Source organism: Enhydra lutris, unplaced genomic scaffold (genome assembly GCF_002288905.1).
Source record: "Enhydra lutris kenyoni isolate GAN:26980312 unplaced genomic scaffold, ASM228890v2 scaffoldscaffold3, whole genome shotgun sequence".
Classification (NCBI taxonomy): domain Eukaryota; kingdom Metazoa; phylum Chordata; class Mammalia; order Carnivora; family Mustelidae; genus Enhydra; species Enhydra lutris.
This window is the reverse complement of record NW_019154087.1, coordinates 49,549,770-49,562,757: the sequence shown is the minus strand read 5'-3', so window position 1 is coordinate 49,562,757 and position 12,988 is coordinate 49,549,770.

The window sequence follows — 12,988 nt, the reverse complement described above, 5'->3', positions numbered from 1 at the left end:
GAAGTAGAGACTGTGAAATAAGATTATCAAGGAAGACTCTTAATTTGGGGTCATTGAATATGTAGATGGTGAGCCCATTAACATCAGAGGAGAAGGAAGTAAGTTGGAAAGAATAGGAAATAGAGGATTTTTGCTTTAGAAATGCCAAGCGTGGCATACCTATTAGATATCCAAGTGGAAACGAGGTAGAGAGTTGTAAATAAGTATTTGGTCCTCAGATGGAGGCTGAAACTGAAGATATAAATTTGGGTATCATTAGCATATGGATGACATGGATTAAGCTAAGAGGCCAAATGAGTTTATCACCTTGAAAGAACACACAGTCATCATTCTGATTTATTTGCTATATCCCAAGCATTCCATGATCTCTCATGCCTTTGGGTCTTTGCAGACAGGTAGGTAATAATTTTCTCTGCAAAATAAATCTAATCTTACGTATCTTATCTCAAGTCTTACCTCTTCAGTAAAACTTTACCTGATTACTTATGAAGAATTAGGGACTAGTGAAAACATTTATTTTATCCATTTCATCCATCTGTCCATCCACGCACCCACCCATGCATGTATTCATCCATCTATTCATCCACCTAACAGGCTTATGAGCTGGGTTATGTTAAGCTAACCTATCGTTGGAGAGTTTGCTAGTCATTTGGGAATGCTACAGTAAATACAAAGTACTAAGTCCCCATCTTTTGGATTTTTTTTAAATTATTTTTTTAAAGAGTTTATTTATTTATTTGACAGACAGAGATCACAAGTAGGCTGAGAGGCAGGCAGAGAGAGAGAGGAAGGGAAGCAGGCTCCCTGCTGAGCAGAGAACCCAATGTGGGGCTTGATTCCAGGACGTTGGGATCATGACCCGAGCCAAAGGCAGAGGCTTTAACCCACTGAGCCACCCAGGCGTCCCCATCTTTTGGATTTTTAAAATCTGTATACATTGTCTAGAACCACATTTTTTAAACTTTGAGTTGTAACATAGTAGATCATTAAAAAAATAGGTCTTGATCAGCATGAAAAATAATAGAAAAAATAAAATAGAAACTATCAGAATGTATCATGTACAATAATAAGTATTGCTTTGTGAATCATCCCTCCCACCCAACATATTTATCAACTAAATTAAAACATAATGTTTATTTCTTTTATTATAGACAGTGTTTTAAAAAGTTTGAAAGACAGGGGCGCCTGGGTGGCTCAGTGGGTTGAGCCGCTGCCTTCAGCTCAGGTCATGATCCCAGGTCCTGGGTTCGAGCCCTGCATCGGGCTTTTTGCTCAGCAGGGAGCCTGCTTCCTCCTCTCTCTCTGCCTGCCTCTCTGCCTACTTGTGATTTCTCTCTGTCAAATAAATAAATAAAATCTTTAAAAAAAAATAAATAAAAATAAAAAAAATAAAAAAAAATAAAAAGTTTGAAAGACATTGTACTAGACCACTCATCACCTTGCTTATATATCTTTGCCTCATTTGACTGAGCTCTGTGAGGAAAGAACCAGATCATTTTATAAAATGTTTTACATTTGAATCCTCAGAATATAGCTTCTGATGTAGAACAAGTAGGCAGCAAATGCTTGTGGAAAGATGATGGGATGGAGAAAAGTGAGAGAAAATGGGGTATTTGAAGAGGGAGCACAAAATCATCATTGAAAGTCAACTTCAGGGGCATCTGGGTGGCTCAGTGGGTTAAAGCCTCTGCCTTCTGCTTGGGTCATGATCCCAGGGTCCTGGGATTGAGCCCCGCATCTGGCTCTCTGCTCAGCAGGAAGCCTGCTTCCTCCTCTCTCTCTGCCTGCCTCTCTGCCTACTTGCGATCTCTATCTGTCAAATAAATAAATAAAAGCTTTAAAAAAAAAAAAAAAAAGAAAGTCAACTTCAGCAGTCTTGAGTGGTTAGCCAAACACTGGGAGTTCCTGCGTTATGATAGGAAGATCAGTACAGAGTAACTCCAGAAATGGATATATCATAACTGATTGTACCACAGAATGAAAGAACACCAAGGTATCAAATAAAATGAGTCTTTTAAATGTCTTGTCTTATACTGGCTGTTATAAAACACTGAATTTTTGTCTTATAATACCAATTCCATTTCTGTTCTGAAAAATAAATAAATATTAAATTGTTGTTACTTGGTCGCTAAATAATTGATGGAAATTTTATCTTCTGTGCTGGTATGCATCTATGATTTGTAGATAACTTTTACATTCTTAGTAATAATTAACATTCTTAGGTGAAAGAAGTCTACTTAAAATAGAATGCTTGATCTCAGAAAATAGAAAGAATTCAAACTAGGGTTACTTTATGACACGGACATTCTGTTGCCAGGAAGAATGGTAACAGTTTTTATCTTGATTTAGTTCTTGTTTTCAATTCTTTCATTAAATCCAAATTTCAAGTAATAGGCCATAAATATGCATTTTTAAAATTTAGTCTTTTCCTGCATAAAATATTTATTTCCTATGTCTTTCGAGCTGGAACACTATTTGTTCATATGCTTTTATATTTAAAACATCATCTTGACCACAGTCTGAAAGTATAGAAAAATATTTGTAGGCTACTTTATTTTGCCTAGTGACTATTTTCTTGAGAGCTTTTAAAATAAAATATACCTATTATTTTCACAGTATTCCTAGCAAAGAAAACTGGGTAAACAAACAAACAAAGAACAAGAAAAACCCCAGCTCTGAATATATGAGGCGTTTGATAATGGGAAGAAGGAAAGAAGGGGAGGGAGAAAAACAAGATGAGACGGAAAGGAAACCAAAGACATAGGAGTTCTGGGGCTGGAGGAGCAGTGGAAGGCAAACTTAATATCTACATCTTTCCACTTCTTCTCACTTCTTCCCAAACAACAGCAATAATAACAAAGTCTTACCTAGAAACAAAAATAGAAAACATCCTTAAAAAAAACATGATCCTGCTTTAACAGTTCATTCCTAAGAAAGTATTCATATGAAATTGCAGCATATTATAACTTTTTCTAATTATAGAACAAAATAATCATTCTTTAAAAATTGGATTATAAGGGGGCACCTGGGTGGCTCAGTTGGTTAAGAGTCTGTCTTTTTGGCTCAGGTCATGATCTCAGGGTCCTGGGATTGAGCCTGGGTCAGGCTCTGCTCAGTGGGCAGTCTGCTTCTCCTCTCCCTCTGTGCACTCTCTCTTTCTCTCTCTCTCTCTCTCAGTTTCTCTCAAGTAAATAAATAAAATATTTTTAAAAAAGTAAAAATAAAAATTGAATTAGAGGTATCAGCAAGTACAACAATGGTGATAATGGGGCATATATACACAATAGGGGCATGGATGTGCTGGGGAAGGAAAACTGTATTCTTACGTCTTCTTTTTTCCAGAAGACAACTATTTTATTTTGGCTAAAAGTCGATAAGCCAGGGAAGGAGACTAAGTGAACTGCATGCCTGAGATGAAGCAGGAGTAGGAGGTTTCAGGTATACAAAGTTAAAATGACTGTCTCCTTCCCTACTCCCCCTACCCAGATATATTTTGTTTATATAATTACATAGCATGTTTGGCACATTGATTGGTAATTAGGTGGCACTCAATTAATATTAGATATTCTATTGAATGGATTAAAATTAAGGGACTTGGTACAACTCCTTAGAAGGTGGAGAGAGGTACCTGAGTACAATGGGCAGAATAATGATCTCCCAAAGATGTCCACATTATAATTCCCAGGACCTGAGATGTGTTTTGTTATATGGCAAAAGGGAATAAGGTTTCATATGGGGTTATGGTTGCTAATTCATTTATTTTAAAATATAGAGATTATTCTGGATTAATTGGTGGGCCCAATGTAATTACAAGGATCTTTAAAGTGGAAGAATGAGGTGGGAAGATCAGAGTAATATGATTAGAGACAGAGCAACTGTTCTTGTTTTGCAGATGGAGGAAGGGGAGAGGATTTAAGGAATGTGGGTAGCTTCTAGAAGTTGGAAGAGGCAAGCAGATGGATTCTCCCCTAGAGACTCCAGAAAGTTAGCCCTTTAATTTTAGCCCAGTGGGACTTGTAGTAGGCTTTTCACTGGCAGAACTGTAAGATAAGACATTTTGTGTGGATTATAGACACTAAATCTCAATTATCACAGAAATAGAAAACAAATACAGTGAGTAAATAAGCTTACAGAAATCAGCAGAAATGATTTTGCTAAGTGATATTCAGGCAAAGTGTAAACAGGTCCGAGGGGATGGTAGACATATTATTTAAAGTTTTATATTCATTTAAAAATTAATTCTAATATAGTTAATATACAGTGTTGTATTAGTTTCAGATGTACAATGTATTGATTCAGCAGTTCTACATATTATTCAGTGCTCACCATGATACATGTATTCTTAATCCCCTCCACCTATATCACTTGTACCCCAACCACTTCACCTCTGGTAACCATCAGTTTGTTCTCTAGTTAAGAATCTGTTTTGGGGCACCTGGGTGGCTCAGTGGGTTAAGCCTCTGCCTTCGGTTCAGGTCATTATCTCAGGGTCCTGGGGTCCTGGGATGGAGGCCAGCATGGGCTCTCTGCCCAGAAGGGAGCCTGCTACCCCCTCCCCCGCCTGCCTCTCTGCCTACTTATGATCTCTCTTTCTTTGTCAAATAAATAAATAAAATCTTAAAAAAATTTTTTTTTGTTTCTTGGATTGTTTCTTTTTTTCTTTGTTCATTTATCTTGTTTCTTAAACTCCACATATGGTTGAAATCATATGGCATTAATCTTTCTCTGACAACTTATTTTTCTTAGCATTATACTCTGTAGGTCTATCCATGATGTTGCAGATGGCAAGGTTTCATTCTTTTTTATGTCCGAGTAAAATTCTATCTTCTTTATCCATTCATCTATTGATGGACCCTCAGGCTGCTTCCATAATTTGAATGTTGTAAATAATGCTGCAATAAACATAGGGGTGCACACATCTTTTTGAATTAGTGATTTTGTATTTTGGAGATAAATACCAGTGGTGGGATTACTGGATCACATGATAACTTTTTAAAAATTTTTCCACAGTGGTTGCCCCAGTTTGCATTCCCACCAACAGTGTAAAAGGGTTCCTTTTTCTCCACATCCTTGCCAACCCTTGCTATTTCTTGTGTTTTTGATTTTAGCCATTCTGACACGTGAGGTGGTATCTCGTTGTGGTTTTGATCTGAATTTCTCTGATGATGAGTGATGTTGAGCATCTTTTAGTGTGTGTGTTGGTCATCTGTATGTCTTCTTTGGAGAAATATCTGTACAAGTCTTCTGCCCGTGTTGTAATTGGATTATTTGTTTTTGTGTGTGTGTTGGGTTATATAAGTTCTTTGTATATTTTGGATACTAACCCTTTATCAGTTATGTCATTTGCAAATCTCTTCTCTCATTCAGTATCTTGTCTTTAATTTTGTTGATTATTTCCTTTGCTGTGAAGAAGCTTTTTATTTTTATGTAGTCTCCATAGTTTATTTTTGCTTGTGTCTCCCTTGGCCCAGGAGACATATCTAGAAAAATGTTGTTATGGCCAATGTCAGAGAAATTACTGCCTGTGTTCTTTTCTAGTATTTTCATGGTTTCAGGTCTCACAGTTTAGGTCTTTAATCCATTTTGAATTTACTTAGTGTGTGGTATAAGAAAGTGGTCCAGTTTCATTGTTTTGCATGTAGCTGTCCAATCTTCCCAACACCACTTATTGAAGAGAGTGTCTTTCCCATTGCATATGCTTGCCTCCTTTGTTGAAGATTAACTCACCATATAATTGTGGGTTTATTTCTTGGCTTCCTCTTCTGTTCGATTGATCTATGTGTCTATTGTTGTGTCAGTGCCATACTGTTTTGATTACTACAGCTTTGTAGTATATCTTGAAATCTGGGATTGTGGTCACCAATTTTATTCTACTTTTTCAAGATTGCTTAGGTTATTCAGAGTCTTTTATGGTTCCATACAAAGTTTAAGATTATTTATTCTAGTTCTGTGAAAAATGCTGTTGGTATCTTGATCAAGATTATATTAAATCTGTAGATTGCTTTGAGTAATATAGACATTTTAACAATATTTGTTCATTTAGTCCATGAGCATGGAATGTCTTTCCATGTTTTGATATCATCTTCAATTCCTTTCACCAGTGTTTTATAGTGTTCAAAGTACAACTCCTTCTTTCACCTCTTTGGTTAAGTTTATTTTCAGGTACTTTATTATTTTTGGTGCAATTGTAAATGGGATTTTTTTTCTTACTTTCTGCTACTTCATTATTAGTGTAGAGAAATGCAATGGATATCTGTATATCGATTTTGTATTCTGTGACCTAATTGAATTAATTTATCAATTCTAGTAGTTTTTTGGTGGCATCTTTGGGTTTTTATGTACAGTATTATGTCATCTTCAAATAGTGAAAGTTTTACTTTTTCCTTATCAATTTGGATGGATTTTATTCCTTTTCTTCTCTGATTGCTTCTAGTACTAGAACTTCTAGGACTATGTTGAATAAAGGTGGTCAGAGTGGACATCCTTGTCTTGTTCCTGATCTTAGAGGGAAAGCTTTTAGGTTTTCACCACTGAGAATGATGTTAGCTGTGGGTTTTTTATACATGACCTTTATTATGTTGAGGTATGTTCCCTCTAAGCCTCTTTTGTTGAGGATTTTTATCATGAATGGATGTTGTACTTTGTAAAACACTTTTTCTGTGTTTATTGAAATGATCATATGGTTTTACACTTTTTTCTACTGATGTGATATATTATGTTGATTGATATATGAATATTGACTCCTTGCATCCTGAGAATGAATGCATCTTGATCATAGTGAATGATTTTTTAAGGTATTGTTGGATTTAGTTTCTAATATTTTATTAAGGATTTTTGCATGTATGTTCATCAGAAATATTGGCCTGTAGTTCTCCTTTATTGTAGTATCTTTGTCTGGTTTTGGTTTCAAGGTAATGATGGTTTCATAGAATGAATTTGGAAGCTTTCCTTCCTTTTTATTTTTTGGAATAGTTTGAGAAGAGTAGGTATTAACTCCTTTTTAAATGTGTGATAAAATTCACTTATGAAGACTTCTGACCCTGGGATTTTGTTTGTTGGGAATTTTTTGATTACTAATTCAATTTAATTGCTGGTATTTGGTCTGTTCAATTTTTCTATTTCTTACTGATTCAGTTTTATGCTTCTAAGAATTTATCCATTCCTTACAGGTTGTTCACTGTTTTGGTAAATGGATTTTTCATAATATTCTCTTCTAATCCTTTATATTTCTATGGGGTTGGTTATTATTTCTCCTCTTTCTTTTCTGATTTTGTTTATTTGACTCCTCTTGTGTTTTTTTGTTTGTTTGTTTTGTTTTTTTTTTTTTTTTTTCTTTTCATGAGTCTGGCTAAAGGTTTATCAATTTTGTTGATCTTTTCAAAGAACCAGCTCCTGATTTCACTGATCTGTTCTATTATTTTTTTTAGTTTCTATTTTATTTACTTCTGTTCTAATAATTTTTAAAAAAATATTTATTTATTTGAAAGCAAGAGAAAGAACATAAGCAGGGGGTGGGGTAGAGGTATAGGATGAGAGAATCCACAAACCAACTCCCCTTTGAGTGTGGAGTCCCATGCTTTACTTGGTCTCAGGAGCCGGAGATCATGACCTGAGCTGAAACCAAGAGTTGGCTGCTTTACTGACTGAGCCAACCAGACACCCATCTTGTTTTAATCTTTATTATTTCCTTCCTTATACTAGTTTTGGGTTTTGTTTGTTCTTTTTCTAGCTCATTGTGGTGTAGGGTTAGGTTTTCAATTTGATATTTTTCTTGCTTCTTGAGGTAGTCCTCTTTTGCATTACACTTTGCTCTGAAAACAGCTTTTGCCTCATCCCAAAGATTTTGAACCATTGTTCAAAGCATAAGTTTCATTTCCATTTTCCTCCATGAATTTTTAACTTCCTCTTTGATTTATTGATTGACCTATTTATTGTTTTGTAGTGTCATTTGAAATCCATGTATGTGTGTTCTTTCTAGATTTTTTTCTTGTGGTTGATTTCTGGTTTCATAGCATTATGGTTAGTAAAGATGCACAGTATGACTTTGATTTTTTGAATTTGTTGAGACTTGATTTGTGGCCTAATATGTGATCTATTCTACAACATGTTCCTTTGCACTTGAAAAGAATGTGTATTCCGCTGTTTTAAAATTGAATATTCTAAATATATCTGTTAGATTTGTTTAATCCAATGTGTCATTTAAAGCCACTATTTCTTTGTTGATTTTCTGCTTAAGTGATCTATCCATTGATATAAGTGGGATGTTAAAGTCCCTACTATTATTGTATTACTATTGATTACTTCCTTATTGTTTGTTTTATAGCAGCTTTATTTATTTGAGTCCTCCCATGTTGGCTGTGTTAATATTTATTATTGTTATATATTTTTATTGAATTGTTTCCTTTATTATTATATAGTGTCCTTTTTTGTCCCTTGTTACAGTCTTTGTTTTAAAGTCTGTTTTGCTTGATATAAGTATTGCTACCCCATTTCCTTATTATTTCCATTTGCATGATAAATTCTTTCCCATCCTTTCACTTTGAATTTGCACGTGTCTTTAGGTCTGAAATGAATTTTTTGTAAGCAGCATATAGATGGGTCTTGCTTTTGTATCTATTTTGTCACCCTGTGTCTCTTGATTGGAGCATAAGTCAATTTATATTCAAAGTAACTACTGATATGTACTTATTGCCATTCTGTTACTTTATTGTTGTTTTTATATTGTTTTTCTTCTTTTCTTTTGCCTGCTTTCTTTAGTGATATATTTAGATTCTTTTTTTCCTTATTTTTTGCATATCTATTACTGGTTTTTGATTCGTGGGTACATTAAGTTTGTATATAACATCTAATGCAATAGCAGTCTATATTAAGTTAAGAGTTGCTTACATTTGAACATTCTTTCCTCTTTGCCCACCACCTCTATGTTTTAGACACATGGTATCATACTTTGCATTCTTTATTTTGTGAATCCCTTCACTGATTTTTATAGATATACTTAATTTTACTGCTTCTGTGCTTCCTACTTTCCTTACTCCTATTTATGGTCTTTGCTTTCCACTTAAAGAGTCCCCTTTAACATTTCTTATAGAACTGGTTTACTTGTCATGAATTCTTTTAACTATTACTTGTCTGGGAAATTCTTTTTTCTCTTCTTATTTTCTGAATGATAGCCTTGCTGGATACAGTAGTCTTGGCTGCAGGTTTTTTTCTTTTGTTTTTGTTTTTTCCTTTCAGCACTTCGAATATATCATGCCATTCTCTTCTGACTTGTAGGGTTTCTGCTGAAAAATCAGCTGATAACCTTATGAGATTTCCCTTGTATGTAAGTGTTTTCTTTTCTCTCGCTGTTTTTAAAATTCTGAATTTACCACTACTTTTGCCATGTTAATTATTATATGTCTAGGTATGACTCTCCTGGGGTTGATTTTTGGGGAGCTCTCTGTGCCTCCTAGACTTGGATTTCAGTTTCCATCCCCAGACTCAAGAAGTTTTCAGCTATTATTTCTTCAAATAAATCTTCTGCCTCCTTTAGTCTCACTTCTCCTTCTGGCATCCCTATGATACAAATGTTATTTCACTTGATGGTGTCATTGAGTTCCCTAAGTCTATTTTCATTTATCATTATTTTTTTCTCTCTTTTGTTCAGTTTGATTGCTTTCTATACTCTGTTCTCTGAGATGCTGATCCATTCTTCTGCTTCCTCTAGTCTCTTTATTGCATCTAGTATATGTTTAATTTCAGTCATTGAACTCTTCATCTCTGATTGGTACTTTTATTATGTTTTCCATCTCTTTGTTGAGGATTTCACTGAGGTCCTCCACTCTTTTCTAATGTCCAGTGAGTATCTTTATGATCATTGCTTCAAATTTGTCATTAGACATGTCACTTATCTCCATTTAATTTAGCTCTCTTGCTGTGATTTTGTCTTGTTCTTTTATCTGGAACATTTCCCTCTATCTCCTCATTTTGTCCAGCTCTGTGTATTTGTTTCTATGCATTAATAAAGTTAGTTATGGCTCTGCCCTTGAAAGTAGTGGCCTTATGAATAAAGTTTTATATTCCCAAAGGTATGGTAAAACTCTAAAGGTTTTAATTCATTTGTGTTCTATCCATTTCTAAGGGTTAAAAATTGTATTTAAACTTGATGCAATCTGTCATAAGCTCCTACACTGTCCCTCTTTCACTATTTCTGCCCTCAGTACCAGCACCATAACTAAGTATGCATATGCACATATATACACATTAAGCACACAAAAACACTTTAATTTTTTTCATATTTGATGACAGTTATTTTTTCTTTTCCTCCTATATATTCCTCTCTCACCACTCATTTTTTAGTTTATCTTTCTCAAAATTCTTATTGTTGTGAGGAACAGAAACTCTTTCACAGTAATTCAAATACTATGGGCTGAGTATACCACTGACTTTTATATTTACATGTCTTTATATTTAAAATGGGTTTCTTGGGAACCTGGGTGGCTCAGTCAGATAAGGCTCTTCCTCAGGTTGTGATCCTAAATCCTGGAGTCCCAAGATTGAGCCCCTCACTGGGCTCTCTGCACAGTAGGGAGTCTGCTTCTCCATCTGCCCCTCATCACACTCGTGTTCTCTGTCTCTTTTGCTCTCTTCCATAAATAAATAAATAAATAAATAAATAAATAAATGTCTCTTGAAGACAGCAGGTAGTTGGGTCTTATTTTTTGATCCATTCTGACAATCTCTTTTAATAGGTGTTTAGACTATTGAGTTCATAATGATCATTGATAAATTGGATGGATACCATCCAGATTTGTTACTCTTTTCTATTTGTTATCCTGTGTTTTGACTCTATTCTTATCTTCCAAGGCTGTTGGTTTTGTTTTTTGAAGTTTTAATTGAACATTTTTATATGATTCCATTTTTTCTCCTTCAAGTATCAATTACAGTTCTTTTTAAAAACCTTTTTAGTAGTTGCCCTAGAGTTTGCAAAATACACTTACAACTAGTCCAAGTCCACTTTCAAATAACACTATACCACTTCATGGGTTATGTGAGTATCTAATAACTAAATAATGCTAATTTTTCCCTCCCATCCCTTATATCATTGCTATCATTCATTTCACTTATATATGTGTGTATATATACATGAGCATATATATAATGTATTGTTCTTATAATTATTTTGAACACATTGTTATCAGATCAATTAAGGATAAAAAATTAAAAATAAAATAAAAAGAATAAGAATAAAAAATAAAAATAAAAAATAAAAATCTTATTCCTTTTCAGATGCTCTTCCTTCTTTATGTGGATGTGAGTTTCTGACCTATGTCATTTTCTTTCTCTCTAAAGACTTTCTTCTAACATTGCTTACAAGGCAGGTCTACTGGCAACAAATCCTTTCAATTTTTGTTTATCTGAGAAAGTTTTTATTTCTTCTTCACCTTTAAAGGATAATTACATTGGATATGGTATTCTGTGTTGTTGTTTTTTTTTTTCTCCCAAAACTTTAAATATTGTACTCCACTTTGCCTTGTTGGCATGGTTCCTGTTAAAAAATAGTTAGGTATAACTGGTATTTTTGTTCCTTTGCAAATTAGGTGTTTTTTCCTGTCTGGCATCTTTATCTTTGATTTTTTGTAGTTTAAAATTATATATATGTATATATGTATATACGTATATACATATATATAAAATTATATTAATATATATATAATATATATATATATATGAATATATATATCTTATTTTTGTATATATATATATATGTATGTGTGTGTGTGTGTGTGTGTGTATATATATATATATATATATATATATATATATATATGTATGTATTTTCCTGCTGGTTATTCTCTGAGTTTTCTAGATCTGTAGTTTGGTGTCTGATTTTATTTTGGAGAAATTCTCAGTAATTATTGTTTTAAATATTTATTCTCTACTTTTCTCTATTTATTCTTCTGAAATTTCCATTATGCATATATTATACCTTTTGTAGTTGTCCCACCATTCTTGGATATTTCAGAACCCCCCACCCCAGGTCTTTTTTGTCTTAATTAGTTTTGTCAGTTTCTACTGAGGTATTCTCAAGCTCAGGGATTCTTTTCTCATTAGTGTCCTGTGTCCTAATGAGCTAATTAAAGGCATTCTTTATTCCTATTGTAGTGGTTTTGGTTTCTCACATTTGTTTCTGGTTCTTTCTTAGGATTCCCATCTCTTTTCTTACATTGCCCTTCTGTTTTTTGTTTGCTTATTTGTTTGTTTGTTTTTGTTTTTGTTTTGCATGTTGTCTGCTTTATGCATCTTAAAAATAGTTTCTTTAATTCCTGGCCTGATAATACCAACACCCCTGCCCTATTCAAGTCTGGTTCTGATGGTTGCTTTGTCTTTTTATTTATTTTTTATTTTTTATTATTTTTTAAAGATTTTATTTATTTATTTGACAGAGAGATACACAAGGAGAGAAGGAACATAAGCAGGGGGAGTGGGAGAGGGAGAAGCAGGCTTCTGGCTGAGGGGCTCCAGCCCAGGACTCTGAAATCCCCACCTGATCCAAAGACAGGCACTTAATGACTGAGCCACCCAGGTGCCCCTGCTTTGTCTTTTTAAACTGTATTTTTTTTTCCTTTTACTATATCTTTGATTGACAGACTTGATATATTGGGTAAAAGGAACTGGTGTAGGGGCACCTGGGTGGCTCAGTGGGTTAAAGCCTCTGCCTTCAGCTCAGGTCGTGATCCCAGGGTCCTGGGATCGAGCCCCGTATCGGGCTCTCTGCTCAGTGGGGAGCCTGCTTCCTCCTCTCTCTCTCTCTCTCTCTCTGCCTGCCTCTCCACCTACTTGTGATCTCTCTATCTCTCTGTCAAATAAATAAAATCTTAAAAAAAAGGAACTGGTGTAGACAATCCTTTAGTAATGTGGTGGTAAGATATAGGGGAGGAAATGTGCTCTATAGTTCTATGATTAGGTCTCAGTCTTTTAGTGGGTCTGCAACTCTAGGCTATGAACT